This window comes from Nicotiana sylvestris, chromosome 11 (assembly GCF_000393655.2).
Source record: "Nicotiana sylvestris chromosome 11, ASM39365v2, whole genome shotgun sequence".
Taxonomy (NCBI): domain Eukaryota; kingdom Viridiplantae; phylum Streptophyta; class Magnoliopsida; order Solanales; family Solanaceae; genus Nicotiana; species Nicotiana sylvestris.
The window spans coordinates 16,443,727-16,469,626 of NC_091067.1; positions in this window are offsets into that span (position 1 = coordinate 16,443,727).

A 25,900-nucleotide genomic window follows, 5' to 3' on the forward strand; every position below is an offset into this window, starting at 1 on the left:
CAGTGGAAGACCGGGGGTACAGTCGCAGGGAGAAGGCGTCAAGCCAGTAGTGATATTGGGAAATAGTCTATCCACCGTAACAAGCAAACCCGAGCCAGCCAAGTTGGTAATATCAGGGACTCCACCCATACCCGCAGTTGTGTTGAAAGGGATATACAGGGACATGGTCACCATAAAGCCTGTAGTCCAACTGCCAATGATTGATAGCAAGGCCGTGCCTTGGAAGTATGAAAAGGCAGTGGTGATATACAAGGGGAAACAAGTGGAGGAAGATAGTTGTGAAGCGCAAGGACTGACTCGATCAGGACGGTGTTTTGCTCTGGTGGAGCTGAGAAGACCCAACCCAGCTGCAACAAAGAAACCTGTGTCTGAAGAAGAAGCTGAGGAATTCTTGAGGAAGATGAAAGTGTAGGATTATTCCGTGTTCGAACAGCTGAAGAAAACACCGGCCCAGATCTCGCTGCTATCATTACTAATCCACTCTGATGAACATCGTCGGGCCCTGATGAAGATACTGAATGAAGCTCATGTGCCCAACGAGATTTCTGTAAATCACCTGGAAACGATTGCCAACAAAATTTTCGAGGTGAACAGGGTAACATTCTCAGATGATGATCTGCCGGTAGAAGGCACGGAGCATAACAAAGCTCTCTACCTAACTGTAAAATGTGAAAATTCGGTAGTTACTCGGGCATTGGTGGATAATGGCTCAAGTGCCAATATTTGTCCATTATCCACCCTGAACCAGTTAAAGATCCACCACGAAAGAATCCACAAGAATATCATTTGCGTCCGAGGATTTGACGGAAATGGAACAGCCACCGTGGGGGATATTGTACTCGAATTAACCATCGGTCCAGTCCAGTTCACCATGGAGTTCCAGGTATTAGATGTCGCGGTATCTTATAACCTTCTGTTGGGACGACTGTGGATCCACGCAGCTAAAGCAGTGCCTTCCACCCTGCATCAAATGGTCAAGTTCGAGTGGGATAGACAAGAGGTCGTACTGCACGGCGAGGACACTGCGTACACCATGGGTGGCACCATTGTGCCCTTCATAGAGACCAACAATGACAAGGGTCCCTGGGTTTACCAGATTTTCGATGCGATGTCGGCAAGCAAGATTTCTGAGGGTGAGATCATTCAGCACCCTAGGGTAGCTTCTGCAACGATCATGATGGTCTCAGAGATGCTGGGTAATGGGTTTGTGCCAGGAAAAGGCCTAGGGGTTGAGCTTCAGGGGATTGTCCAACCTGTCTCCCTGCCCAAGAATTTGGAAACCTTCGGGTTGGGGTTCAAACCGACCGCGGAAGAGGTAAAGGGAGCGCGGAAAATGAAGAAGAAAGTTTGGTTTCTTCCCAAACCTGTGCCACGTCTCTCAAGATCTTTTGTTAGAGCAAGTGCCAAGGGGTCACCGGTCCCAAATATTCTCGGACCATTGATTGGGATGGACGGGGACCTGAATCAGAGTTTCGAGAGGCTATTCGCTGATGTCAGTATGGTAGAAGTTGGAGAGAGTTCCAGCAGAGCGGACATACAGTTTGTGGGGCCTGAGGCCAAAACAAACAATTGGACGGTTACTCCTCTTCCTATCCGGGGGGAGTCCTGGTAGTAGGCTTTGATTTTTGCTTTTCTTGTTCGGATTATTCCAGGGTGTAATCCAAATTTTATTTTGTTTTGTAAAAGTGTGAACCCTGTTATCCCGCAAGTTTAATAAAGTTCTCTTCTTTTGTCTCATTTTAATTTTGTTTTGTTCTTTTTCTTTCTGAACAGTTCTCTTTTTACTGGTTCTAATGACATGGCATGCACAGCGGATCTTCGACCTAGTCTAATAAATCAATCTGAATCCGACTCAATGATGCAAGAGGTCGTTTGTGATGATGAATCTGAATGTGACGAAGGTGAAGCCTTCGAAGAGATAAACCGAGAACTGTGCCAATTTGAAGAGAAACCCAAGCCTAACCTAAATGACACTGAGGCTGTGAATCTAGGAGACGCTGATAACGTCCAAGAGACCAAAATTAGCATCCACATTGAGCCGAATGTCAGAGAAGAATTGATCAAAACCCTCATGGAATTCAAAGATGTTTTTGCATGGTCATATGACGATATGCCTGGATTAAGCACCAATTTAGTGGTTCACAAATTGCCCACTGACCCGGCATACCCTCCGGTCAAGCAAAAACTAAGGAAATTTAAAACAGAAATGAGTGTAAAGATCAAAGAAGAAGTGATTAAGCAGTTGCAAGCGAAGGTCATTCGGGTCACTCGATATCCCGAGTGGTTGGCCAATGTGGTACCAGTCCCAAAGAAGGATGGAAAAATCAGGGTGTGCGTCGACTACCGCAACCTCAACAAAGCAAGTCCCAAGGACAATTTTCCGTTACCCAACATTCATATCCTGATCGATAATTGCGCTGGGCGCGAGATCGGATCCTTTGTGGATTGCTATGCGGGTTATCATCAGATCCTAATGGACGAAGAGGATGCTGAGAAGACAGCGTTTATTACGCCATGGGGAACCTACTGCTATCGGGTAATGCCGTTCGGGTTAAAGAACGCCGGGGCAACGTACATGCGAGCAATGACTGCTGTGTTTCATGACATGATACACAAAGAAATAGAGGTGTACGTCGATGATGTGATCATCAAATCTTGGCGTCAGGAGGACCATGTGGCAGACCTAAGGAGATTTTTCCAAAGACTCCGGAGGTATGATATCAAGCTTAACCCGGCCAAATGCGCATTCGGGGTTCCATCAGGAAAGTTGCTAGGATTCATCGTCAGTCGACGGGGGATTGAGTTAGACCCATCCAAAATTGAATCCATCCGAGATTTGCCACCGCCAAGGAACAAAACAGAGGTAATGAGTTTGCTGGGTAGACTCAATTACATCAGCAGGTTCATCGCTCAACTCACAGCAACTTGTGAGCCCATATTTCGGCTACTGAGAAAGGATGCTGCAGAAGGTTGGACGACAGAGTGTCAAGAGGCTTTCGACCAAATCAAAGGGTATCTGTCTAATCCACCCGTGTTGGTCCCGCCTAAGCCCGGGAAACCCCTAATCCTTTACCTGACAGTCTTGGAAAATTCATTTGGTTGTGTACTGGGGCAACATGATGACACAGGAAGGAAGGAGCAGGCCATCTACTATCTTAGCAAGAAATTCACAGTGCATGAGGTCAAGTACACTCAACTCGAGAAAACATGCTGCGCCCAGACTTGGGTGGCTCAGAAGTTGAAGCACTACCTGTCCTCGTATACTACTTACCTCATATCCCGTTTGGACCCATTGAAGTACATTTTTCAGAAACCTATGCCTACAGGGAGGTTAGCAAAATGGCAAATTTTGCTCACCGAGTTTGATATCATCTATGTGACGAGGACGGCCATGAAAGCCCAAGCGTTGGCCGACCATTTGGCAGAGAATCCCGTTGATGAAAAATACGAGCCTTTAAGAACGTATTTTCCCGACGAAGAAGTGATGTATACAGGTGAGCTGGAATTACCCGAGGAACAGGTTTGGAAGCTTTTCTTCGATGGAGCCGCGAATGCGAAAGGAGTTGGAATAGGAGCAGTACTCATTTCTGAAACAGGACGTCACTATCCTGTTACTGCTCAACTACGCTTCTATTGCACCAATAATATGGCCGAGTATGAAGCTTGCATTTTGGGTCTGCGATTAGCTGCGGACATGGATGTCCAAGACGTTTTGGTCTTGGGAGACTCGGACCTCTTGGTACATCAGATTCAGGGTGAATGGGAAACACGGGATTTGAAACTCATACCATATCGATAATGTTTGCACGATCTGAGCAAGCGATTTCGATCAGTGGAATTCAAACATATCCCAAGAGTCCATAACGAGGTTGCCGATGCATTGGCCACCTTAGCATAAATGTTACACCACCCCGACAAAATGTATGTTGACCCGTTGCACATTCAGGTTCTTGATCAGCATGCTTATTGCAACGCGGTAGAAGAGGAAGTAGATGGCGAGCCTTGGTTTTACGATATAAAGGAGTACCTCAAAATGGGGATATATCCGGAACAGGCCACTGGAGACCAAAAAAGAGCCCTTCGGCGTTTGTCGAATGGTTTCTTCCTCAGCGGGGGAGTGTTGTACAGAAGAACCCCGGACTTAGGATTGTTAAGATGTATAGACGCTGGTCAAGCCACGACGGTTATGGCAGAGGTACATGCTGGAGTTTCCGGGCCACATATGAGCGGATATGTATTGGCAAAGAAGATATTTTGAGCAGGGTATTATTGGCTCACCATGGAGCATGATTGTATCACTTTCGTGAGGAAATGCCATCAGTGTCAGATACATGGAGATCTGATTCATTCTCCGCCAACAGAGTTACATACGATGTCAGCACCCTGGCCATTTGTTGCATGGGGCATGGATGTCATTGGGCCTATCGAGCCGGCAGCATCCAACGGCCATAGGTTCATTCTGGTGACCATCGACTACTTCACCAAATGGGTCGAGGCTAAAACCTTCAAGTCGGTAACTAAAAAGGCAGTGGTGGATTTTGTTCACTCCCATATCATCTGCAGATTTGGGATCCCGAAAGTGATCATCACGGATAATGGTGCAAATCTTAAAAGCAGCCTGATGATATAGGTATGCCAACAATTCAAGATTACACACCGCAATTCCACCACATATCGTCCCAAGGCGAATGGAGCGGTCGAAGCAGCCAATAAGAACATCAAGAAGATACTGCGGAAGATGATGGAAGGATCCAAACAATGGCACGAGAAATTATCCTTTGCCTTGTTGGGTTATCGCACTACGGTCCGGACTTCCATAGGTGCAACTCCTTATTTGTTGGTATACGGTACTAAGGCAGTAATACCAGCGGAGGTCGAAATTCCGTCCCTCCGGATTGTCGTTGAAGCCGAGATTGATGATGATGAATGGGTTAAAGCTCTTTTAGAGCGGCTGAGCTTAATAGATGAAAAAAGATTGGCAGCAGTGTGTCATGGCCAGTTGTATCAGAAAAGAATGGCAAGAGCGTACAATAAAAGGGTACGCCCCAGAAAATTTGAAGTAGGGCAGCAGGTATTGAAACAGATCCTCCCGCATCAGGTCGAAGTAAAAGGCAAGTTCGCCCCAAATTGGCAAGGGCCTTATGTCATGACCAGAGTGTTGTCCAACGGTGCTTTGTGCCTAACAGATGTCGAGGGAAGATGTGTCGACATGGCTATCAATTCTGATGCAGTCAAAAGATATTATGCGTAATTGCTTCGATTATGATAGTTATTGGTTCGTTTGTTTGTATTTGGTACTTATTGGATAATGAAATGATGGAGACAATTCTTTCTTCTATCCAAACACTTTTAACCCTTGCTCCCCCTTTTTTGAGCCTTAAGTTATTCTTTCATACCCCTCTTTTGGAATCACTAATGGGAAAAAGATATGAAAAGAAGATGAAAAAAAGAAATTAAACGAAAAATGAAAAAAAAGAGAAGATAAAAATCGCAAGAAAAAAACCCTCTAGGAACTACGTTTGACCTGATTCCTCAAAGAGGATACGTAGGCGCCTCACGGCTTGGTCATAATGTGCGTAATGCGCATAGCTCAACATAGTGTAAATATGAAATTCCCCAAGCAGGAAAACTGGGGCAGGAATTATGTTTTGAATATCCAAAAGGGTTTGATTCCAAGAGTTGTAACACTTCACCCATTGGAGTTAAGTTAAATATTTGACACACAAAACCAACATCAATGCCCAAAAGACCTCCCGATCAACGTTCGAGAAGTGCCAAGTTAGTACAATGGAAGCCGAGGATAATATGCTGATCTCCAGCAGAGAAGGGGATCATAAATGAGAAATGAACTGATAGCCAGAAAGAATCTCGGAAAGAGAGAGTCATGTCGGCAGCACCCCAATTCCTGTTGAAGGGCAAAATGAGAGAGTCTTATCGGTGAAAACCTTCACAGGCACCATAAGGCGACGAAAGATGAGAGATACAAAATGAGAGAGTCTTATCGGTGAAAACCTTCACAGGCACCATAAAGCGACTAAAGATGAGAGATATAAAACGAGAGAGTCTTATTGGTGAAAACCTTCACAGGCACCGTAAGTCGCCGGGAGCTGAGAGAAAAGAGAGAGTCTTATTAGTGAAAACCCCTCGAAAGGCACTGTAAGGAGACAAGACAGATTGGCAAAGGGATCCACATTGGCGAAGAAATGGACACCTATTCATCCCGGGCAAGTAACGCCATCAAGCAGGTTGATTGGCACAAATAGACTGGGTCGGAAATCCATGGTACACGACATGATCATAAGGACTAGTCATATCATCCAGATAAGTTCTTTTCTTTTTTTTCTTTCCCACCAGTATTTGTTCAGAAAGATTTTCCTCCTTTTCTATCTTTTTTTTTCCGTTTCTTTCTAGAAATTCATTTTGAAAAGGATTTTCAGAGTTTACTACCAGAGGCCGAGGTGGTACAAAAGCAAAGTACGCATGGGACAGGAAAAAAGCCGAGGCAATAAGACAAAAGGCGTTTGTTGCAAAACCAAAGGATGAATTTCTTAGAAAGTTGAGGGTGACGTGAAGAAAGCGGAAAACGACGAGTGGGGGACTTGTAGACCAACTTCCAAGAAGGTTTCCCCGCAGAATGTCGATAAGTCACGGACCCGGGTCCGAGGTGGTCAGACACCACATGAAAGGAAAATTAATCCGCTGCAAGATAACCCTAACAGTCCTAAAGGTTATCCCCAGGTGGTAACATGCAATGCTTTGCAGTTTTAGGAGGAAATAAACTTCTAAGAGAGGGGTTTTAGGATTGAAGAGGACTCCCACAGTTTGTTTTGAAAAGAGAAAGCAGGGAGGGGATAAATGGAAAACCATCCCCAGCAGGCAGGTCACCCCCAGCAAGCAACTTTATCCCCCAACCAGTTTTGGGAGCACAGAGCAAGGAAAAGAAAAGGAAAAATCATCCCCCAGCGAGGACGACACGGCTGCCCACCATGATTAAAACTAACAAAATCCTCTTTGTCTGCTGCAGGAAAATAAAGGTTGATGATGGCAGAAGGACGCGACGCAAGAAAGGTCACCAAAACTGGGGCAGAAATTTTTTTGTCATTTTCTGCCATTTTTCTCGGGAGAACGGGGAAACATACTCAAATATTTTTCATGTCTTAGTTTAAATAAGCGCCCACCTGTATAACGAGAGGAATATTTTTATGTCTTAGTTTAAATAGGCGCCCACCTGTATAACGAGAGAATACTTTCATGTCTTAGTTTAAATAGGCGCCCACCTGTATAACGAGAGGAATATTTTCATGTCTTAGTTTAAATAGGCGCCCACCGGTATAACGAGAGGAATATTTTTATGTCTTAGTTTAAATAGGCCCCCACATGTATAACGAGAGGAATATTTTCATGTCTTAGTTTAAATAGGCGCCCACCTGTATAACGAGAGGAATACTTTCATGTCTTAGTTTAAATAGGCGCCCACCTGTATAACGAGAGGAATACTTTTATGTCTTAGTTTAAATAGGCGCCCACCTGTATAACGAGAGGAATATTTTCATGTCTTAGTTTGAATAGGCGCCCACCTGTATAACGAGAGGAATATTTTTATGTCTTAGTTTGAATAGGCGCCCACCTGTATAACGAGATGAATATTTTCATGTCTTAGTTTAAATAGGCGCCCACCTGTATAACGAGAGGAATACTTTTATGTCTTAGTTTAAATAGGCACCCACATGTATAACGAGAGGAATACTTTCATGTCTTAGTTTAAATAGGCGCCCACCTGTATAACGAGAGGAATATTTTCATGTCTTAGTTTAAATAGGCGCCCACCTGTATAACGAGAGGAATACTTTCATGTCTTAGTTTAAATAGGCGCCCACCTGTATAACGAGAGGAATACTTTCATGTCTTAGTTTAAATAGGCGCCCACCTGTATAACGAGAGGAATACTTTTATGTCTTAGTTTAAATAGGCGCCCACCTGTATAACGAGAGGAATACTTTCATGTCTTAGTTTGAATAGGCGCCCACCTGTATAACGAGAGGAATACTTTCATGTCTTAGTTTGAATAGGCGCCCACCTGTATAACGAGAGGAATACTTTCATGTCTTAGTTTAAATAGGCGCCCACCTGTATAACGAGTGGAATACTTTCATGTCTTAGTTTAAATAGGCGCCCACCTGTATAACGAGAGGAATACCTTTTAGTCTTGTACTTCAGATTTTGAAATCAGTAACCCACCAGAAGGCAGAAGGTTACAACAGGAGTCCCCAGCAGGAAAACAATAAAATTTCCCAGCACCGGGAAGCAAAAGGTTGCAACAAGAGGTCCCAGCATAAATTCAAGCGCCTGAGTCAAAAGGAAGAAAAGACGCGTCTTGAAAGAAGTGGTTTGCGAACATTAAATTATGCCCAGCATAACAAATCTGATGAGGAAAGCCGTATCCCTGAGGAACCGCCGAGAAGCTTGATAAAGAAAGCCATGTCCCCAGCAAAATGGTGAAAACTGGTATTCAGAAAGGCAAAAGGCCAGTATCATCCCCAAATTCACGGAACAAAAGCATCGGAGGAAAACACAAGCCGACAAGAAAGCAAGGCAACAAGGACAAGTTGCAGTCTAGTCTAGCTTCTTGTTTTCTTGTTAAGCACAATGTAATAAGGAGACCGTTAGAGCAGCGATAGTAGCATACAGCATGTAACAGCACACAACAGCAGTGAACATTACAGTCCCACGGTAGTCCCAACTACCAAAACTTCCCGAACTATATAAACCTGATTCCCTTCTAGCCAGGGATATGTAGGAAACCTTTGAAGCAAAGATTCGGTTAAATCGTTTTAAAAAAAAATGCTTCACACAGAGTACTCGGATGGGAAAAAATCGCTCACTTTATCTTTGCACGAAAACCCTTCGTGTTTTCGGACAAAGAGGGGCAGCTGTGAGCACGTGATTTTTGCTTCACGGAAATTACTCCAAAAGAAAAAAAAATAATAATGCAAAATTATCTTGGTGTGCAATTGTTAGGATTTGCGTGACATTTTTGATAAATATTTGTGTTTTGCCCGTAAATATTTACTTTGTTGTAGTTAATTGAAAAATACAAATATATATATATATATATATTTGTTGTAGTTAATTGAAATATACAAAAAAATATATATATGTTGCCTGCATTTAGGAATTAATGGTACATTAGTAATTAATTAACCACAAATTTGGTTAAAAGAAAACCACAAAAAATATTCATATGTATTTCTTCATTGTGTGATTTTATGCAGGTGTTAGATAATATATATGTAATTTTATATAATTTTATTGGGATGTTGTTTAATTTTGATAATTAAAAGAAGAGATGGAAAATGGTTGAAAATAGAAGGAAAATCGGGATTGGGCCACCCTAGGTGGACCCAAATCTAGGCCCAAAGCAACCCCATACCCGGTCCAATTTGTTTAAGTTTCCTGACGCTCCAAACGACATCGTTTTGCTACGTGTAATCGGAGCCGATGGATCAACTCAATCCAACGGCCAGGATCACACCCCCCAGATCCGTTAATCTGACCCGGTCTGTTCCCCTATCCGGTCTCACCCACCCTCATACCCAAACGACGCCGTCCCTCTTTAATGAATAGATCCTGGCCATTGATCACTCTCTATCCAACGGCCAGGATCAAGCCACCCCCTTCTGTATATAAGCTCCCCAGCACACCCCACGCCCCCAAACCAAACCCCACCCTTCACCACTGTACACCGTCGTCCCAAACACAAACCCAAGCCCCGTTCCAAACCCTAGCCGCCCCCATACACTCTCACCCTGAACTCGGCGGCCCCAACGCCGGTGACCACAAAAATAACACCCCTGGTGCACCTCACCACCCCGAACACGGATCTGCTACCCCCTTGCCTCGAATCACACTCCATCATCTCGAATCTTAATTTAAAGGTTCGAGCCCAACCCGGACCTACACCAACCCACCCCAGTTTCACACCAGTCACCACCCTGGACTCACTCGTGACCAAACCAAGTTTGGTTTGGTCCGAATCTACCTACAAATCCTTAAGCCCAAAATCGGACTAGTTCGAACCCTAGGACACAAGAACCTTGGCCAGTTTAATAGAGGGTTGGGGTCTAATAGACCTTAATCAAGGTGTTCTAGGTCAAGAACACCCCGATTAAAGTTTGTTCGACCTCAAATGGTCAAATCTAGTTCAGGCCTGGGTCGTTCGTTGTTGAGCATCCACAGTAAGTTTTCTTTTTCTTTTCTAGTTTTGTTTGAATATTGATTGAGTTTGTTAACATGTTTAGTCAGTCTGTTTGGTATTACTGATGTGTTCTTTCAATTCCCTCCATCTTCGTAAGACCTTTTTATTTTGGTCGATTACTTTTCTGTTTATTGTTAAATACGTATGGTGAGATACATGTTGTTCGATTAGATTAATATCGTCGAATAGATAATTCATATAGCCTCCTTGTGTTGTGCAAAGTTGTTGAAGGCAGTTGATGCCCTGTTCATGTTGTTTGATTGATCGACTGATTGTTCCATGTTATAATTAGTATAGTCGATTAGATAAACGTCGTCGATTAGTTTTATAGGACTGAATGTTCAAATATTCTGATTCATATAACTTCACATGATTGATCGAACCATTGTCGTTCATTGGATGCTTGACATTGTTTGAAAGTGGTTTGTAACTGCAATACAAACAATTAGAATTCAGTCTAGGGCAGCTTCGAATTTGAACTTTTAGAAGTTCAAAATGTCCCACTGTTGCAGTAGGATAATACAGTAATAAGCTGGGGGCTAACGGGGGTAATTTGGGGGTTTGAAAAGAACAGAAATGACTAGTTTAAGTGAGCTAACATAGGGTACTGAAAAGGACTTAAACTAATGTAATAGTGGGGAATCAAACTTGGTAGCATGGGGTTGATTAAATATTAAAGGCTGCCCATACCTTTGGGCAGAAAACACATGCTAGAGGGTTGTCAAATGGATGGGCATGGGCCATTTTTTGATTAGTTTAAAGGAGTTATGGGCAGGAAAAAACTGAGGGGATGAAGGCAGCCTAAAGCCTGCCATTTCTGCCTATAAATAGGCCTGTTTAGGACAAGGAAAGGGGGTTCTTCGAACAGAGAGAGGTCAGTGAGTATTGAAAGCATAGGCTGGAAAATTATTGAGTGTTCAGAGAAGAATAAAGCCGTTAGTTCTAAAGGGTTGGTCTGTTACTATTTCGTTAGGGTATTCTGATTTCCCTATGGGATTACTACTGTAGTCTGGGCTTCTGTATGCTGTTGATTGAGTTTGGTCTTATTGTTATCGAAGCTGTCGTTGGTTATTCGTCGAGTTGTTGCGATTATTGAACTGCTGTCACTATTGCATTTGAATATTCTGGTTTTTTTCCTGTTGGTTTACTACTCTGTTCTGGGATTGGTGGTTGATTGCTCGACCACCTGTGGGTTTGTCATTGTTGTGGAACTGCTGTTGCTATTTATTGCTGCTGTGTTACTGCTGTATTACTGCTGTCTGGTTGCCTGCTGCTGATATTATTCTTCTTCTCATTCTTATTGTCCAACATCCAGGTACACATTCTAATTTCACTGGTGTAATGATGAATTCGGAGCATGAATAAGAGTATAAGAAGAATTGCAGTCTGAACTTAGCATAGTTATTTTTATTTTTTTCTGTTTGTGGTTTAGAACATCTTTGTATGCTTGACATGTAAAGTTTGACTTTCAAACTGTGTAATGAAACAGTTTTCAGTCCATAAGAGTTAGGCCCGGTAATTTGTCGTCGTATGTTAATCAAAAAGAAACTAGCGGAGTAGCAGTGATGTTCGGCCAACAATGGTTTCACATAGGGTCGGTTAAAAAATGTCAATGCAGTAATCACGTTTGTTTCACCCTAGTTCATCAGTAGATAATGTATATTTCAAAGGCACACTAGGCAGTTTGGATTATCGCAAAAAGATAAAAAATCGCGTAGTTAAGCATGAAACATGTAGCGGTATCACTTAAGTTAGATAGGGTCAGCTTCCGTCTTTTCACCTTTAAATGTTAAGCGTGTGTGGAATAATTAACTGAACCTCATATGTATGCCCGTCGATGAATAAGGTTGCATATGTATAACTTCTTCATCTGATAATGTTAGTTTAAATAAATCAAAGAATAGTTAATCTGCTTCGATATTATTGTGCGTCAATCTCATGTTCCAGTGTTATTAAATAAGAGAATATAGAACGAAAGCAATCTCTCTTTGTACAAACTCGATTACAATTTTCCATTTGCATTAACCGTAAACTAATAACTAATAAGTTCGACTTTTTAGCATGTAATTAATTAAGAGATCTCCTTTTATTTTTAGAGACGAACTTAATAGAAGAAATGTAGTCACTATAGGTTTATCCTTTAAAAAATAAGAATGAGATGGGCCTCGCCAAATAAAAATACAAAATTGCGGGGCCCTCAGTAAATATTGGCTTTAAAATTGTTTAGACTTCGGGATGGACCGTTTAGCGAAATTCCACGGCCCTACCCAAAGTAGATGATACGCTAGTCGCTCTAGGCGCGCCTTTAATAATTTAATTTTCTTAAATTCGGGTGCACATTGATGTGACCCAAATCCAAATCTCAATGGAGTCAAAGTGTGTCGACGACCACGGGTACATTGATTGTAACGCGGTTCGAGACACATTTTCACAATGTTGCAATTCCTTGTAAAAAAATAATAATAATTATGAAAGCGGTAAAAAGTTAAAATTTGCACATAAGTTCATATTTGTATAAATTCAGATAATCAAACCGAATATAACAGTTGAGCGACCGTGCTAGAACCACGGAACTCGGGAATGTGTCACACCTTCTCCCGGGTTAACAGAATTCCGTATCCGGATTTCTGGTACGCAGACTGTAATATGGAGTCATTCTTTTCCTCGATTCGGGATTAAATTGGTGACTTGGGACACCCTAAATCTCCCAAGTGGCGACTCTGAAATAAATAAATAAATCCCGTTTTGATTGTCCTTTAATTGAAAAAAAACTCCTACGCCCTCGCGGGGGCGGAAAAAGGAGGTGTGACACTAACAACAAAAAAAGCTTCTGCAGATTGCTCAGCAACTTTTCATAGCTCATGTCTGCAAGACAGATTGGGGAACCTATGTGCAAGGACGAGAAAGAGTAATAAGACGCATGACCTGCTTCGCTATTGTTCTTTGCCTTAGCGCTGATGCAAGAGATTATTTAGGTTATTTGAGGAAATAATGTTTCCACATCTTCACTTCATGAGCTTTTAAATGCTGTGATTCTATTACTACAGGAGGGAAAGCCTTTATGTGAAGATGCTTGATATTGTCTATGTGATGTCAAGGTTTGAACCTCATATATGGAATAAAAAGGTTTTGAGATCTATAATCAAAATAAGATCGCGAGGCTCTTTCTTGTCATATTAACTTTCTATTGACTCAAAGTAGCAAACTAAGAGATGAATAACAGAAAGCAGAAACATTCATACCAAAGTTCTCAAGGGTCGATTGTTTTATCTTCCTAATTTTAAAGTCATTACATCTAATGAGAATTGCTTCAAGAATGAAGACTCCACAATCTTAACCAAAAATGAATTGCTCAAACACATAAGGGAAAAGAGATATGAGACTTTATATGCCATGGCATATCTGAAATCCATTTCGAACTTTAGGCAACAAATTAGAACACTAGAGAAGGTAAAAGATTTTTCTTCACTTTAACTATAAAGCACTAGTTGAGCCATGGGATTCTGTTCATAAAATATTGTTCTCTTGGACATAAACGTAGCCCCACCATTGATTTAATTTTGTCGGGAAGAAAGCAACTCAAGAAAACTAACTGAGTACATAACGAGGGTAAGGCTTAGGACGTATCTTCCGTCCTAAAGCACATACAAGTGTATTGACTTGCTTACCCAATCTTTAGAGCTGCACCGCCTAGTCAGATTAACCTAGATACAAATCTCCTAGTATAACTCAGACTCTAGACTTATTGCTAGAATGTGAAGGTCCCCGTGCCTCTTTAAGTTTCCATAGTTATTTAGTTGAAAATTTCAATATTTTTTTGACAGAAAATAAAAGAATTTCTTAATATGAATACTCCAGCACTGTACTTCTCATAAACAATTAACAACACACTAACGCCGTGTGACGACCCGGCTAGTCGTCTCATGAGTTACCGCTTTATTTTCCCTATTTCTGCTTCTTTATGCTTCGTTATCCGTATTTATGGTATCGGGTTGGTCGGATCGAGTCCGGAATGAGTTTGGCGAAGTTTGAGATACTAAGTCTCTTTTAAGGGAGTTTAAGTTGGAAAAGTTAACCAGATATTGACTTATATGTTAGAGGGATCGAATGTGAGTTCCGATGGTTCAGTTAGCTTCGGGAGGTGATTTATGACTTAGGAGTATGATCGGAATGGGTTTTGGAGGTTTGGAATAGATTTAGGCTTAAATTGGCGAAGTTGATGTTTTGGCGATTTCCGGTTGTTAGGCGAGATTTTGATATAGGGGTCAGAATGAAATTCCGAGAGTTGCAGTTGTTTCGTTGGGTATTTGGGATGTGTGTGCAAAATTTCAGGTTATTCGGATTTGGTTTGGTCGGGTTTTTGATCAAAAGCGAAATTTGGAAGATTTTAGAAACTTAGGCTTGAATCCGAGGTGTTTTGGTTGTTTTGGTATTGTTTGAAGTTTTTTGATGATTGGAACAAGTTTGAATAAGGTATAAGGTTATGTTTGTACTTTTGGTTGAGGTCCCAGGGGCCTCAGGGCGATTTCGGATGGTTGACGGAGGAGTTGAGATGTTATTGCAGCTACTGAAGTTTTGTTGCTTCTGGTGTTTTCGCACCTGCGGTTTGGGGACCGCAGGTGTGGCGCCGCATATGTGATGGAGTGGCCGCAGAAGCGGATTATGAGGATTTGTCAGTGACCGCATAAGCGGTAAGGATGGCCGCATCTGCGGAGACGCAGATGCAGAAGGCGTATCGCAGATGCGACTTTTGGGCTCTTAAGTGAATTTCGCAGAAGCTGAGGATTTACCGCAAATGAAGTACCGCAGAAGCAGCGATGGGGCCACAGATGCGGAACAACTTGGCAGAAGAATTAAAAAGAGTCCTTCGCGAATTTTGGGTTATTTCACCATTTTTGGACTTTGGCTTGGAGCTTTTTTGGGCGATTTCAAATAGGGATTTCAAGGGAAATTCGCTAAGGTAAGGATTTTGGACCTAAAACACATTTCTATGGTAGTATTTCATGGATTAAGGCTGTAATTAAAGGAATTAAAGGGCTAAAAATGGAGGATTAGGGCTTGAGTTTAAGAGGCCTTTAAAGGAGGATTTGAGGGGTCATTTGGACTCCGATTTTAGTGTTCTTGATATGCATAGACTCGTGGGGAGATGAGAAATATATTGATATAAAAATTTCTAAATTTCGAGGCGTGGGCCCGGGGGTCGGGTTTTGGTAATTTCGGGATTTGTGCCCTTTATTGATTGTTTTCACTTGGGCTTCAATCCCTTAGCATATTTTGACATCCTTGTTCTGATTTTGGGTAGATTCGATGCGCGTGGAGGCCGATTAGAGGGGAAAAGGCGTCGCGAGCTAGAGATTTAGCCGGTTTGAGGTGAGTAATGATTGTAAATGATGTTCTGAGGGTTTGAAACCCCGAAATTGCACATCGTAGTACTATATTGAGGTGAGACACACGCTTGATGACAAGCGTGGGGTCGTGCACTATTGGGGATTGTGACTTGGTCCGTCCCGATTGATGATTTTACCGCGTGTTTGATTGAAAACTATTTGCTATCAGCATTATTTGGGCTGAATGCCATATTTGGAGCCTAGTGCCAACTATTTGAACCCTTCGGGGATTTTTATTGATATTTCCTCACTGTTTTGACTTTACACTTGAACTCAGTCCTGTTATTTTTTACTGTTTTCATACTCAGCCATGTTTACTCAATTTTAAGCCTTAAATGATATTTTAAATGATGTTTGGGCTGAGAAAACACTGTTTACTATTGCCCGAGGGGCTTGTGAGTATTTTTGACTGAGTAAGGCCGAGGGCCTAGTTGTGAGAAAACAATGATACTGATTTGAGGCCGAGGGCCTGGGATATCTGTGCCACGAGGTGGCTTAATTGATATGAAGCTAAGGGTCTAGCTTTGATGCCACGAGATGACTTATTATTGCGCTTGGGCCATAAGAGGCCCATCCAAGAGTCTGCACACCTCCAGTGAACATGGGTACCCATTATGATGTGAGATTGAGCCCGAGGGGCTGGTATTGCTCTGGAATGTTGCCCTAGGGGCGGAATTGCTGATACTGTGCCCGAGGGGAGAACTTCTATTTATTTACTTAACATTAATTACCTGCCAATTAATTGTTTACTTGTTGAAAGGAGGATTTTACTTGATTTTTCACCAGTTTACTGTTTTAAATAATCTTACTGCTTCATTATAGAATGCCTTGTGCCCTACGTGTTTTCTTACTGTCAATCATTATTTACATTTGTTACTCACTGAGTTGGAGTACTCACTTTACTCCTGCACCCCGTGTGTAGATTCAGGCGTAGCTGGTCCCGCTCCCGAGTGCTAATTCATTCCAGCTTCAGGCGGATCTTCGAGAAGTCTTTAGGTAGCTGTTTGTGATCGCAACCTGGAGATCCTCCCTATCTATTTCCTTTATGTTCTTAGTTCAGTATTTAATACTCTGTAGTTACATTTGAGGATTCAGTATTGTTAGATGCTCGTGACTTGTGACACCCCGGTTAAGGCTGTGTTGGGTTGTACTTCTACATTTTTATCGATATTATCTGCTACTTCGCATTATTAAACATGTCTTAGACTGTTTTACTACTGTTTTAACTGTTTAACGTCGAATTGGGAATAGTTGGCTGACCTTGTCTTCACGAGAGGCGCCATCACGACCGGGTCCGGGTTAGGGTCGTGACACGCTTGAAGCCTAAAGATACACTAATCGGAAAAGAAACGACAACAAAACAAAGAAATCAACAATCTACCTATCAACAAAAGTCTAATGTCGTAATCATAGACCACAACGATTTGTAAACTAATTAGAGAGAATTATCCTAATTGAAATTAAAAACATGTTTAGGAAGGCCGACAAAAAATCGATTCGAGGTCTTTGCTTTACTTTATCTGATTACCTTCACAAAGAATAAAGAAACATATAAATTGGTGGAATTAGCTACTTCAATAATTTATTCCCAATTTGTCTTTTACTTGACAAATAAATAAATTAATAAACAAGTATATAAAATTAATCTTACCTAGTGTATAGGAGATGAGACTTAAGTTAGCTTCAAACTGGAGATGCCTCAACAAACTCTCTGCTGATGAATGAGAGCAAATATTTAAGAAAACAAATCTATTTTGAAGAAAAAGAGAGTTGGATAGAGATCATAACCTCTAGGGATGGCAGGTCTTTTAGGGCTGAACAAATCTCTTGGATTTTCCCGTAAGCCTCTCTCGGTGGTAGCTTGAGTGTAGACGGCAGGTCTTTTAGGGCTTGTATCAAATTTAAGCTTTTTGTTTTTTGTATCTGTATTAGGACTTTACTTTTTCTTTTTGTTTTTCCTTGAGACGCTTAGTCTCTCTTTGTGAAAACAAGGTGCGAAAAAGTTAGAAGAGGGAAAATAGGGAGGGAAAGTAAAACCGACCCAGTAGCCCTTTTGTTTTTCAAGAACCGTTGCCAAAGATGACTCTGTTGCAACGGATTAAGACACCATCACAATACGTCAATCTATAGCGACAGTTTTTGTCCTACTGCAACGGTTTGTTTTACTGCCTATCTTAGTAGGTCTGAGAAGCTTATGCGACGGTTGTATCTATTGCCATAGGTATTTTATTGCAACGTTTGAGTAACCGTTGCTAAAATACTGTCGCCATAGGTCTATTTTCTAGTAGTGGAAGTCGAACCAACGAACCTGCAGATTCTTTCCTAGAGTGCCTCAGTGCCCCATTTTCTGCCTCAGAGCTCCCTACTCTGCCTCAGTGAAAATCCATTGCCCTCAGCGGAAAATCCCTTCCCTCACAATGAAAATTAAACACCAGAACCATGCCTGAGTTCCGAAAATGCCCGGACTCGCCCAAAACTCACCTGAGGCCTCTAGAACTTCAACCAAACATGCCAACCAATTCTAAAACACAACACGGACCTGCTCGAGGACCCAAAGAAAACATAACAACATCGAAACGATGAATCACACCTCAAATTCAAATTCATTGAACTTTGAAATTTCAACTTCCATAACCGATGCCGAAACATATCAAATCACGTTCGAATGACCTGAAATTTTACACACATGTCATAAATGACACAATGGACCTACTCCAATTTCCGGAATTCCATTCCGACCCCGATATCAAGATTTCCACTACCGACCGAAAAATGCCAAATTTCCAATTTCACCAATTCAAGCCTAAATCTACCACGAGCCTCCAAAATACATCCCGGACACGCTTCCAAGCCCAAAATCACCTAACGGAGATAACCAAATCATAAAAATCTAAATCCGAGGAGATCGAATACGATGAAGTCAAAACTTGGTCAAACCTTTCAAATTTAAAGCTTCAAGGTGAGAATTGTTCTTCCAAATCTATTCTGATTATTCTGAAAACCAAAATCGATGATTTACATAAGTCATAATACATCACCGGAGTCTAGTAATGCCCAAGAACTGGCGAGCGAAGTCCAAATGCTCAAAACGACCGGTCGGGTCATTACATCCTCCCCCACTTAAACATATGTTCATCCTCGAACGTGCCCAGAGTTGTTCTAAAAATCGTCGAATCACTGTGTAACCTTACCATGCACATACTCGGGGGTGATCTCACGTCACCCTATCCTATATAGGTTTGATAACGCAACATAATTGAAATTTCGCAATCCAACCAAGCCCATGAACCTTAGAACCAAATTTCCATTTCCGTACTTATCTATAATATCAGAATCTCTCATCAATATACAGGATAAGTCCGAACACGTTGTAGTAAACCATATTTGCAACTCACGATGAAATCACCTGATGTACCACACAACTCTAACGCTCATAGCGATAACTTCTAGTCACAACAGATGCTCATACAACCCAATACCGGTAATAAACCTCTCATAAATTAAGGCTTCACTCCAACACTTTCATATACTGCCAATGATGAATGAAACACATAGAAATCATAACCATTCTTCGGATCAACCAGTCATGGAGTTCTCTATCTTTCTATAAGGACTGTAGTAAATTTCTAAGCCGAATCCCGATATTATCCTTCCAACATGCTGAAATCGAATCCGATAGTATTCATTCTAGATCCCAATGTCCTCATCTCATCCAACATGACTGCTCTAGTTACATGACACATCAATACAATCTAAAACCACAACCCGTGCGACCCGCGCACCAATAAACAACACTCCAAATGTACTCAAATCATGGAAAATGACTCAAATGAGAGAGCTTTACTGCAAGCTCACCAGTACCACCACCACACAATGCGGAGAACCCATCACACATCGTAGAACCAGAACACACGAATCTAAGCCGAAGGATCATACCTCCACATAACTTTGCTGCAATGCGCGACCCTATCCAAACACTGGTCCACATGAAATACCTCAAGTCACTATGCTCAAAATCAACAACCACGTGCAATTTGATGTCTAGTACCAAAAGCAAATCATCATAACCACGGTGAAGCAAATGACATAACACCAACCGAAAGAACACAACCGATACGCCATCTACCGAGTAATACCTAATATTCTTCCCGCTAGAATTCCACTATGAGACCCCAATAGAACCGCACCATATGTGCCTATAACCAACAAATCCTAACTCCTTACAACACGGAAAGGAAACTCATAGATCACCCCAGAATACTAATAAGCTCAATAACAATTGAATCAACACATCCCTCAACAATAACAACTCGGAGTCAACAAAGCCGACTCGATGCAAAACACGCATCGTTGTAGGCCTACCAATGAACCCCTTATCAAGGAGTTCCTGAAGTTGCTCCTTCAACTCTTTTAACTCCGCCAGTGCCCAACATCAAATCAATACTGAAATCAACAATCATGTCTGATAGTGTGCCCGGTAGCAGGAAACACATCCAGAAAATCCCTCACCACTGGAATCGAATCAATGGTAGGAGTATCTTCACTGACATTCCTCACGAAGGCCAAAATAAGAAAGACAACCCTTCCTAACCATCAGCTGGGTCTTCAAAAATTAAATCACTCTATTGGGAACATAACCCATCAAACCTCGCCACTTAATCTGTGGCATCCTCGGTATAGCCAACATCTCCGTCTTAGCGTAATAGTCTAGAATAGCACGATATGGAGACAACCAATCCATACCCAATATCAAATCAAAATCCACTATGCTAAGCAACAACATATCCACTTGGGCCTCCTAACCTCCAATAGTCACCACACAAAACTGATGTACGCGGTCCACAACCATGACATAACCTGTCTATGAGAACTCCCAGTATCCAAATCCATAAGGCACACGAATCACCATATCTGATCCCAACTCCACTGCCCGAACATCTAACACACATCTGATACTTGATCATTCCATGAGAGTTACTCCTATAATTCTTCTGTGCTACTAGGCAAACTTGAATATCAACAGACGATCCAACAAGAGAGTGCCGTAATACTAATGAAGTATTCATAACTCAAACACATCGCCCATTCTAAAATGTATACCATCATCAAGCCACACCAATCAATGATCTCGTTTATCTAGTCATCTGAAATTGTCCGTGCTGCCTAAGAATTTATTACCTTCCTTTCAAAATTGAACTGTGACCTTACACATGCCAACCTCCACCCCACGCAACATACCGCATATACTATACCATCCCATGATAAATATGAAAACTTCATAATCCACTCCGAGCTACAAGCAACTACGTACTCAACTAGCCAAGAACCTTTCCATTTGATCCCATCTAGGAGAAAATCACTATACATACCATGCTCCTCGTGCCAGTAGAAAAATATATATCTCTAACCGTAGTGGAAACCATCAAGAGCTCTCTGAATCCCATTTGCACAAAAGCAAACCGTCAAGACTGAATTACTCTAACTCAACCAAGCTACGCAGGTCACCAAAAACCCAAGAGCATTGCCACGAAACACCTGTAGAAACTCATTACCTCATAAACACCCAAAGAACTAATCATATCCCTTACCATGTTGATCCGACCTACTACCAAGCTATCCTATTCATCCAAGTTCCTTCTAGGTTACCTTCAAATTGATACTTCTCCTCGCCATAATAATGCAATCCTCAACTTAGACTCACCACACGAGACCCAAGCATAAAACTACACCGTCTAAAGGCTCATAATTCGCTGAATACTCTCTTTAATATCCCCCAAAAGCACCACATTCAAAATACTCATCCTGAAGAGACTTCCTGCGAATTCAAAACCATTACCTTCACCTTCTTGATACTGATATGCAGAATCCTTAATTGGTAGAAAAATGCCACGAGTCTTAACACCCTCCAATGTAAACCTCAGTTTCTAGCCAAACACACATCCTGAAAATCTCCAATTATTACATGTAAATATTGAATCCTTTAGAACCATTCTCGAGAGTCATCCACTCTGCTCAAACCTCAATTAGACTAATCAAACAGACCGGATGATCTGTGCTCCATTAGCACTCCAACACCGCAAAAAGTAACCCCACCTTAATGCACCCAAGTAAATTCTTGCTCCATGTACATTACATTCTTCACCAATAACAACTCGAGTCATTGCATAATTCTTATACACCCATAACACATAACAAAACCCCGATCCAAAATTTCCTTTATTCAGGTCATCCCCGATCTCAACCTTTATAAGCCATAACTGATTCACCAGTATGCCTCAAACTAGAACCAACATAGCACATAACCGTGCAATCAACTGATTAATAGCAGACTCCCCCACTTGGCTCAAAGCCATATATCAAAACACACAATAACTCATAATGCCTATACTCTAATACCACCATAATACCATAGTGAGATTAAACTCAATCCTTCATAAGCTCGTGCAACACAAGCTATCTAGTACTTCAAATCTTCTGCCAATCTCGCATTCACCCTCGTAGCAGTCAAGCCTAATCTCTTAAGTGATCCAAATTCAAATTACAACACATATATTTTACTGGTAAAAGAAGACTCGCTATAAAACAACATAGGGATCACACAAACTTCAGAACACTCCGCAGGAGATAACCCACCTGCTTCGCCTCAAACTAACATCTTTTTATACCATTCCACCGTCATGAACATCACGCAATCACTTAATCTTCCTGAGTCTGAACTCATATCATAACATGAAATCTACTTCACTCCCCAACTAGACAACATGAAAGGATCCTTTAACACACCCACAACTCAGGCTATACATCAAATCACGATGGAAATCAAGCACCAGATAGTTCTTTCTACCCTCAAGCAGACCCTTCTCGTCACATTAGAATCATATGAACATATCTCCCAGTCACATTATACTCATCACGTAGCTACCAGTCATCACTCCCACTAATATGGACACTATCGGACATACAAATCCAAAAGCACATGCTCACACAATCAATACCTCAATGCTCAAGCTACAAGCAAAGCTCGGCCTCAAGTCCTCCAGACTAGCCCAACATCAACACAGAGAATCATATCTCGCCCCACGATCAGGGAATCATATGCCATCGATGCACAGCTGATACCGAGTGCTCATGCGCGCATACGAACACGTGGAAGGATTTCAAAGAGTTACTTTTCAAGCTGAATCAATGACACACGATAAGAATTCAAAAATGTGGGATTTTCTAAAGGTTCTGCAGCCTCTCAAAGATAAGTACAGACGTCTCCGTACCAATCCGCGAGACTCTACTAAACCTGCTCATGACTCGTGAGACCTATGTAATCTAGGCTCTAATACTAACTTGTCACAACCCTAAAACTGACCCGATCGTGATGGTGCCTATCGTGAAACTAGGCCAGTCGACACAATTCCCGAATCAAACCATTATTCTATAAAAGTCATTTTTAAGTCATTAATTAACAAAAAAACTCATAATATAAGTCTGAATAACCAGTGCGGAATAAATATACAAGCCTGACATCGGGTGTCACAAGTCACGAGCAACTACAACTCTGTCTCAATACAATAAAGTCTAAACAAGACTAGAAGATCATACTAACTAAAGTTAGGGGAGATATGAGGGAGAAGAGTAGGGCTGCGAACGCCATGCAGCTACCTTGTCGGCTCCGAAATCCTGTTGAATGGACAATCAATGCTCACTATCGCGACCCACAATTCCTGGATCTGCACAAAAAGTGCATAGAGTAATGTGACTACGCCAACTCAGTAAGTAATAAAAGTAAATGAAATTTAAGTAGTAAGAAAACACGTAATCCACGTCATAACACTACAACAAAATAGTATATGTCCAAAACAATGGAGAAATCATATATCTCGTAAAACAAACTAAGTTTAAGTAAAAACCTTTCCTTTTTAAAACATCTTCCAATAGTTCAAACGAGTGAAGGAAACAGCAAATAAAAATGATAGAAAACGTAAACGGCCCCTTGGGCAAAACATGTACCATAAATCGCCCCTCGGGCAAAGATATCAACAGGACCAGCACCTCGAGCTACCTCACAATCACTAGCAATCAGCCCCTCGGGCAACAACATGAATCAATAACAGCCCCTTGGACAATAATATGAATCAACAACAGCCCCTCGGGCAACAATATGAATCAACAACAGCCCTTTGGGCTACATCACATCACTCACACTGGGTACCCATGCTCACTAGCGGTGTTCAGACTCCGGAAGGGATCCTACAGTCCAAGCGCTTTAACAAGCCACCTCGTGGCATAAATTAATCAGGCCATCGACCTCACAATATCATGAATCAGTACAACATGCTGCGGCGCGCAGCCCGATCCCATACTATCCTCACAACACAGGCCCTCGGCCTCACTCAGTCAAAACCCTCTCAAGCCATTCGGGCAATAGTAAAACAGAATGCTCAGCCCAAAATATCATTTAAAGTATCAAAACGGAGTAAATACAGCATGACTGAGTACAAATATTAAGTCAAAACAGTAAGGAGTAGTAGTAAAAAAACCCTAAGGGTCAAAAAAATTTGGCATTCAGCCCAAAATATGGCATTCAGCCCAAAATAGTAATACTTTCCAAAATGCAATGATATCAAACACTTTTCAATCAAGTACGCGACTTAATAGTCGTACGGGACGGACCAAGTCACAATCCCCAATGGTGCACGACCCCGTGCTCGTCATCTAGCATATGAGTCACCTCAGAGTAGCACCACGATGTGAAATACGAGGTTTCATACCCTCAGGACAACATTTACAATCATTACTTACCTCAAACAGGTCCAAACTCTAGCCCGCGATGCTCTTGCCTCTCGAATCGGCCTCCAAATCCTCCAAATCTAACTAAAATCAGTATATTATCATCAATATATGCTAAAGGAACAAAGCCCAAGCAAAAGTAATCAAATTAACTCAAGAATCCCGAAATTGCTCAAACCTGGTCCCCGGGCCCACGTCTCGGAATCCAATCAAAGTTTCAAAACCTGACAACCCATTCAATTACGAGACTATCTGTACTAGTTTCACTCAATTCCGACTCTGAATCAGCTTTCAAATCTCAAATATTCATTTTATGAAGTTCCACAATTTTTCCCCAAATTTTCACCCCAAATCTCTACTCAAATGATGAATCCAACATTATAATCTTGTATTTTAGCCAAAATTGAGTTAGAATCATTTACCCCGATAGTTTTCTTGAAAATCCCTCAAACAATCGTCAAAGCCCGAGCTTTCTAGGTCAAAATATGAAATAAAACCCCAAATATCGTATTTATAGTGCACCTTTTGGATTCCCATCACTGTTGACCGCAAAAAATCACCGCTGGTCGCGCTTTTGGTGGCTGCACAGACATGCCTTAGTATTTTGGTCATACATTTCTCTACAGATGTCCCAATTATGATTTCTTTACCTTTCTGGAAACTAGACATGAAGGGCTACAACTTTTGTTTTTGAATCATCTCAAATTTCCTTATAGAGCAAAAGATATAGGCGTCCGAAGTCGGACCAACGAACCTGCGAATTCTATCCCTGGGGCACTGAGCGTGCTCCCTACTCCGCCTCAGCAAAAATCCATCGCCCTCAGTGGAAAATCCCTTCCCTCACAATGAAAATTAACTACCAGAACCATGTTTGAGTTCCGAAAATGCCCAGACTCGCCCAAAACTCACCGAAACACACCCGAGACCTCCGAAACCTCAACCAAACATGTCAATAAATCCTAAAACATAACACGGACCTGCTCGAGGCCCCAAAGGACACATAACAACATCGAAACGATGAATCACACCTCAAATTCGAATTCATTGAACTTTGAAATTTTGGCTTCCACAACCGATGCCGAAACATATCAATTCACGTCCGAATGACCTGAAATTTTTCACACACGTCACAAATGACACAATAGACCTACTCCGATTTCCGGAATTCCATTTCGACCCCGATATCAAGATTTTCACTGCCAACTGGAAAATTCCAAATTTCCAATTTTGCCAATTCAAGCCTAAATCTACCACGGACCTCCAAAATATATTCTGAACGCGCTTCTAAGTCCAAAATCACCTAATGGAGCTAACCAAATCATAAAAATTCAAATCCGAGATCGAATACAACAAAGTCAAAACTTGGTCAAACCTTTCAAATTTAAACTTCAAGCTGATAATTGTTCTTCCAAATCTATTCTGATTATCCTGAAAACCAAAACCGACGATTTACATAAGTCATAATATAACACACGAG